Here is a 6,590-nt window from a genome sequence, read left to right on the forward strand (position 1 = left end):
GGCATTTGTAGGCTGCACCGTCTGTGAATGCATCCACATTCCACTGCCTCCTTCGAATCCTCCACAACAACGAGTTTGCTGAGAGGTGAGCTTCTCCTATGAGCGTGTCAAACCGGTTTTACAAACCAGATTGGCTATATACCCTATTATCAGGTGACGAAGGCCTGGAGGGGAGGGGGATGTGAGGGGTGGGTGAGAAGAGCCTTGGAGACAGCCCGGTGAGGAGTACCGCATTGATGCATTTAGCCGCTGCCCCTCATAATGCAGGCACATAAACAATGTCACTTAGTACTAAACAAGTTTCCACGACTGTGCCAATAAACCACTGTATTGAGGGAAGTATAAAAGCCTGACAAACCTTTTTTCACCCGACAATTTATTTGTTTATTCATGCACCTGTTTATTTATTGCTTACCCTAAACACGGCGGACCGCTTTTACTGTGCCAACTCAAAGCTCCTTTGACGCACCTTTGAATTGTCAAAGGTAGAAAAGGAAATCGGATAGATCTGCATTGGCTTCTACTAGTGACATGACATTCTCCCCTTGTCACCTCGCCTCAATAGCTGATCTCTCAGTCGCAGTTATGCCGTCTTCAGTAGGGTTGTAGTGTGGTGGAATACGTCCTGCATTGATCATTACCCTGTGGATTGAATTCACAATTGGTATCGCGGGTGGATCTGAGGAGATCCTAAATCGAGGAGGCATGAAAACTACAATAATCCAGGAGGTAAGTGAGCACTAGAGAAGTTAAATTGCCAGTAGGCCAAATTAGACGACCTGACATTCCTCTGTGTCCTAAGACGAGGGTACAGACCTGTACAAAGTCATTGTTTCTGTATACTTCACCAGAGGGGTGAATGTTTACCCTAGGATGTGATGAATGGCTTTATTAAAGGACCTTGTCAAACCTGTCAGAGGCATTCCTCACTACAATTTGAAAACACGTTAGCGTTAGGGCAAAAGATTAACCACAAGAAGAAAGTAGGAATGACATTCTACATCCTCCCTCTGATGGTCCGAATCGGTTCAGGGGTCCTCCTAACCATCAAAAGCACGTAACTTCTACAGTCTTCGAGTAAAATCTGATGAGTAGGAAGTAGGTAGACAGGTTCTCAACACACTCGAGGTCATCTTCAACCCCAGGATTTAGCCTCCATGAGGTTTGGCGAAACCAAGAAAGTTGATGTCTTCAATACCGGCTGGATTGTTATTGTACGCTAAGAAGATGACGGAGACCAACCGGTTGACTGGTTAAAAGCTGGTTCGTCGAGGCGGTTTACACCAAATTAGCAGCACGCTGTAACGGACATCCACTAGCCAGCGTAGCAACCTCCGAATTGCAGATGTCGAATCCACCATGTATGCGTACGTGTGTTTGCGCTGAGGGCTGGAGTAAACGCTCGCACTCATCGGAGGGGTGGCAGCGGCGGTGGTAGTGGTGGTGTACATCACTTTGCTTATTTATACACACACACACACCGATCAAGCGACAATATACGATGGTGACAAAGGCCTCTAACGCATACACAACCTTTTTCTGCACAAATAATTCCATTGTTTAAATGAACTCTGTCACTTGAAAAGTACACATTCTACATATTCCATCAAACGACTACTTGTCAAATCGCTCATATAACCCGGCAAGGAGGCTTTCTTTATTTTGCTTCCTATCACTTAGAGGGTAAAAATTTCTTCCCCTTTAGGGAGGAGGGGAGCTTAAAAGGAAGCCTTTTTTTCCGTTTCCATCTGCTTTTCTTAGGGGGATTAAAGATAATCGAGTGGCTACAATTCGGCATCTTTTTACTGTAGATGATTGGTAAGAGGAAAAGCCATGCGGGCTTCAAGTCCTTGCGGGTGTCTTTTTAGCTTCCAAAGTCTTTAAGGAGGTTCCTGAAACCATATTTGAGGGTGGAGATTAACACCACCTTGAGACTTAGTCAAGCCGGAAACCATTAAATGGAAAAAGACTAGCAGGATCTAAGGGCCAGAGCTCGTTCTTGCAATCCTTCTGCATCGAATCCGTCGTTACTTTACAAGGCGCCCATTCTGATGACTATGCTCCAATGCCTTGATTTCCTATGCTCTCTTTATGTATTAAATCGGGTTTGCTGGAATCAACTGGCGGACACAACGATTACCGGCATGATTGAATTTAACCAAGATCATGCCTACACATTCTACTACAGAGCATATCTGGTCTGTCCTCCCCTGGTCCTCTCATCTCTCTCCTCCGCGTTGCCTTGCTTCATTCTTTTCTCTTGCTACCGCAATATCCCCTAACCTAACCTAACCTTCACTCGACGCCACGTCTGCACTTCTATTTTGGGTTCACGTTCTTCATCAATTAGCGCGCTTTTCCACAATGCATTGCACCATCTTATTCAATCACTTATACTCACAGCTGCAGACCCTCGTGACAACTAACAACCTCCACTGCTACCACCACCGTCACTGCTTTACTATGCTCTGCTCTTCTCAACCCTGCTCTCCCCTTGCCTAATTCGGTTGAACTTCATCCATCTATTTATTCATCCATCCCATATCCACCCCTTTAACTCCCTGTTGGCCATTACACATTAGCGAACACCGGTGAGGGGAAGTCAGTCAAGCAGCACACGGAATGGCATCCATTCAGCACTTTGATATGATGTGAAAAAGCTTTGTGATTCCAGAGTCAGGTCGAGCAATGCAACTCCAAATAACTCCATGTGATATTTAGTAGGCATTTCACGGAGCCTCATTGGCGCAGATTGCTCTGCCACTCACCCGATAAGTCTGTCCATATACTACTCATTACTGTCAAAGTAGTAGCAACTGGGCCCCATTACCCATTCAACTTTGATTAAGTGCGTTCGGCGTTTCGATCCGCTATGAAACCCCTCTCTATGTGATTTAAGCTTCCCTTTCTGACCAACAATATTTTCTCATTCCTATGATCTACTACTTCACCCACCACGTCTGGTGAATGTCCTCTCCCCTAGGCAGTCGATGGTCCATTGTGAAAGTCCAGATGTCTACTTCCCAGGTATCAGAGCAGTGAAGCTTTCATCTTATCTGTGCGAAACGTGACCATCTTAGTCCATCCTTCGATTGACTATGCTGACAACGAAAGGCAGATCGGTTGATGCTTTGAGGTATCTCTTTGGACTCATCACTCATCACAGTTTACTTTGTGTGATTAAACTTTAAGAAATGTAATATCAACGACCCACCGAAAGGAAAAAACCATTGAGCTTAAGTGCTCGCCTCACCCAAAAGTACATCAACAAATAGCCTGCTCATTGCTTGAAGTGCATTTCTGGGCCTCACGTGCCCCAAAATTCAACATCTCTTCAAAAGCGACTTTTAAATGAGTTTGATATCTACCCCGAGGCACCATTCACACAAACGCCCACAAGAGGTAGATAGGGTGAATATAAGTTTTTTCATGCATTCAATTGCATATGTTTGTCTTCCACATTTACTGCTCCATCCGTGCGGGCTTCAACCCTTCCACGCATCACCAAAGAAGAGAGACATTTTATTTGCTAGGGTCAAAGGGTGGCTTGCTTACCTACCTTCAGCTGGAGTTACTTTGGTTGAAGGCATATCGAAGGGCAGACAGACTGCTCATCTAGTCGAAGCGACCGAGCTCAATGACATTGTCGTGAGACCTGAAGCGAAGGAGACTGTGAAGGCCTGTTTTATATTGCTGTCTAACAAAGGGAGGAGATATGAGTAAAGGATAGGTGGAAAGGAGATCAACCAATGAGGAAATTTTGCCTAAAACGGAGAAAGAAAAGACAACCAATAGCCTTTGTATTACATTAAAAATGCGGTAGAAATGGCCAATAAAAGTGATGTAGCAGTTCTCATTAATAAAAACGGGGAGTGCAGTCTTCTGTAGCAAAAAAGATGTCTGGTTCTCTTCCCGTGCTATCTATTGTCTTATAAAACAGATTTAGTCTCCTTCCAAACCAGTAGCTGCGGAGACAGCTGACTTTTTGGCATCCTCGTTGCTGCTGTTGTGGCCGAGCAATGGAAGATGCGCTCAGTCACAGATCGAACCGAATCACTCAGGGCAGGGGTAGATACATCATGTAGAGATGGAAAAGAAGGGGACTCTCTTTCTCTGCATCAAGAGTCATCAAGGGGGATTGAGTTGGGACATTTCACCACTGAGCTAGGCAAACAAAAGTGGAGGAGCTTGTAGTACGCTGATGCATCAATTGGTTGACACACTTGACACCTGACACATAAGTGTAGGGGAAGTGGAGGAACATAATGGGTAAGTGTACACCTCTCACCTACCTGAAGAAGGAAGGGGAACCAGTGAGCAGCAGAGGCTACTGAGTTGTCCATCCCTTCTTGTGTTCATGAAGAAGTAAGAGGTGTGGCCATGAGGTGAATTGCTGACTGATTTTTAGTGGGAAATAGTTCTCGTATGGCGTTTTTGATGACCAACAAGCGGTACAAAAGTTTTTTTTTACTGTGAATCGTTCCGTCTACTTATGAAAGGTCAAATTTCAGTTTTGAGTGAGACTGGCGGTGAGGTAGAACGGAATGGAGTGCTATGGCTTAAGCGCGCTGTGTGGGTTGTAGCCTCCGAGGCGTTTACATCGAACCACTCTAGTGACTGACTGACCTGCCAGTTTGCAAGTTTATCGTTTGAACTTCCGCTATTTGTGTCAGTCTATCCTCCGTCAAAAAGGTGGCGTGAAGTAGGTACTAGTGGCGGTGAAACCTGTGCAATCGAAGTAAGGAGGGGACACAAGCAATATCCCCTACATTGCAACGATTTCCAAACTCCTGAATTAATAGCTGACTGAGGAGACGTGCCAACTTCGTCGGTTATTGTAAAGCGTCAGTAGGCGTACAAAATTGCCATCGCCTCGTAATTCTCTCCCTCCGTTCGCGTGTGTCTGAGCATGCACGCGCACGACGTGTGACACCACCAGGGGTAGTAGAAACAAACAGTTGTAAGATGTGGTCACCCTCTCAACCAGAGTCGGTACAAACCACCGCCCTCCCTACAGCTGCGTGCTGAGTGTGTTCCTCACCAGTGAGCAGTGAAGCCGAGAGTGGCACTACACTCGAGGCGAGGTGTCACCTCCACCTCCCTTGGTGGGTGTGATGCCAGCATCTCCACGTCATCCCTCCCAACAGTCCTCCATCCTACTTCCAGACAGGTGTGTGTGTGCGTGTGTGTGTGGTGGTTGGCACCCAACACTGCTTCACACATTAAACTGTACAGTCTCACCGCACATCTCTCTGTGTGTGCGTGTGTTTGTGTGTGTGTCCTAACCAAAGGTGATGTGGCCTCTTCTCGACTATCGACAGGTGAGACTTGATGGTGCGTTAAGTGCTCTGGGACCACCACTTATGGGAGTAGGGAGAAAACCGTGAAATCTCCTCCTACGTACACCTTTGACACTTTCTAATTGACTGTCTGAGCCACTTGCCCAATCTGTTGTTTGAGGTAATACCCACACCTACAATCTCTCTGCCTGCCCACCTATCTCGCCAAACGCCTGTCTGTCTGTCTGTCTGTCTGTCTGTCTGTCCGTCTGTCGTCATGTCTCTTTGTTTGTCCACCTCTCCCAACATTGATCAGGGGGCATTGAGGATGCCAACACCATGTGAGATGGCAGCAGAAGCGGCAAATGCGCAAAACACTGCTCCATATTTGAAGGCGGCAAATTCGGTGCCTCGGTTATCAGAGGGTACGTGGAAGAGATGAGGGTGGGCAGTTTGAGGCACATCAACACAGCAACAACTGTCATCTGAGTGCGCTGAGACCACCCATGTGGCAGAATTGAAGGTGATTTAGTGGAAAAGGTGGTCTCACCACCACCACCATCACCACCACCACAACAATAACAAGAAGACGAACAAAAGAGAGAACAACAACATTCCTCACGTGTTATGGTAGTGCTAGTAGTAAGAATGCAATCAGTGAAAGGTGGATGGGAAGACTCAGCATTTGAGTAGTCAAACCACTCACTCTCTTACTCACTTGCTCACTCATTCACTCATTCGCTCACTCACTCACTTACTCAAGCACAGTCACGTGAATTGACAACAACCTGACAACTGCAGTCAATCGCCAAGCCAATTTCACTCTCATTTGCTTGTTCAGTGGATGCGAGGCCATAAGTGAGAAGGAGGGAAGAAGGAAGGAATGGAGTGTCAGGATTCTCTGCCAGAGGAGCATGTGCCAAACCATTTCAGGTACCTCCTATCCTCTCAGTGACGCAAGGCGAGGGGTGAGAAAGGAAGGTGGGTGATGTCAGAGGTGTAGGCTGGTGAATGAGGTAGGCGTGAGAGGAGCATTGGCAACACGACACAAGTGCAGATGCAGCACTTTCCTCCTCTGCCTACGGGGTAATGCAATTACCACAGACTGCAAACCACAACACAAACTCCACCACAGAGCACACCACACACACTGACGACGAGGTGTGTGTGTGTGTGTGTGTGTGTGTGTGTGTGTGTGTGTGTGTGTGTGTGTGTGTGTGTGTGTGTGTGTGTGTGTGTGTGTGTGTGTGTGTGTGTGTGTGTGTGTGTGTGTGTGTGTGTGTGTGTGTGTGTGTGTGTGTGTGTGTGTGT

Source organism: Echinococcus granulosus, assembly GCF_000524195.1.
Source record: "Echinococcus granulosus chromosome Unknown EG_S00082, whole genome shotgun sequence".
NCBI lineage: Eukaryota > Metazoa > Platyhelminthes > Cestoda > Cyclophyllidea > Taeniidae > Echinococcus > Echinococcus granulosus.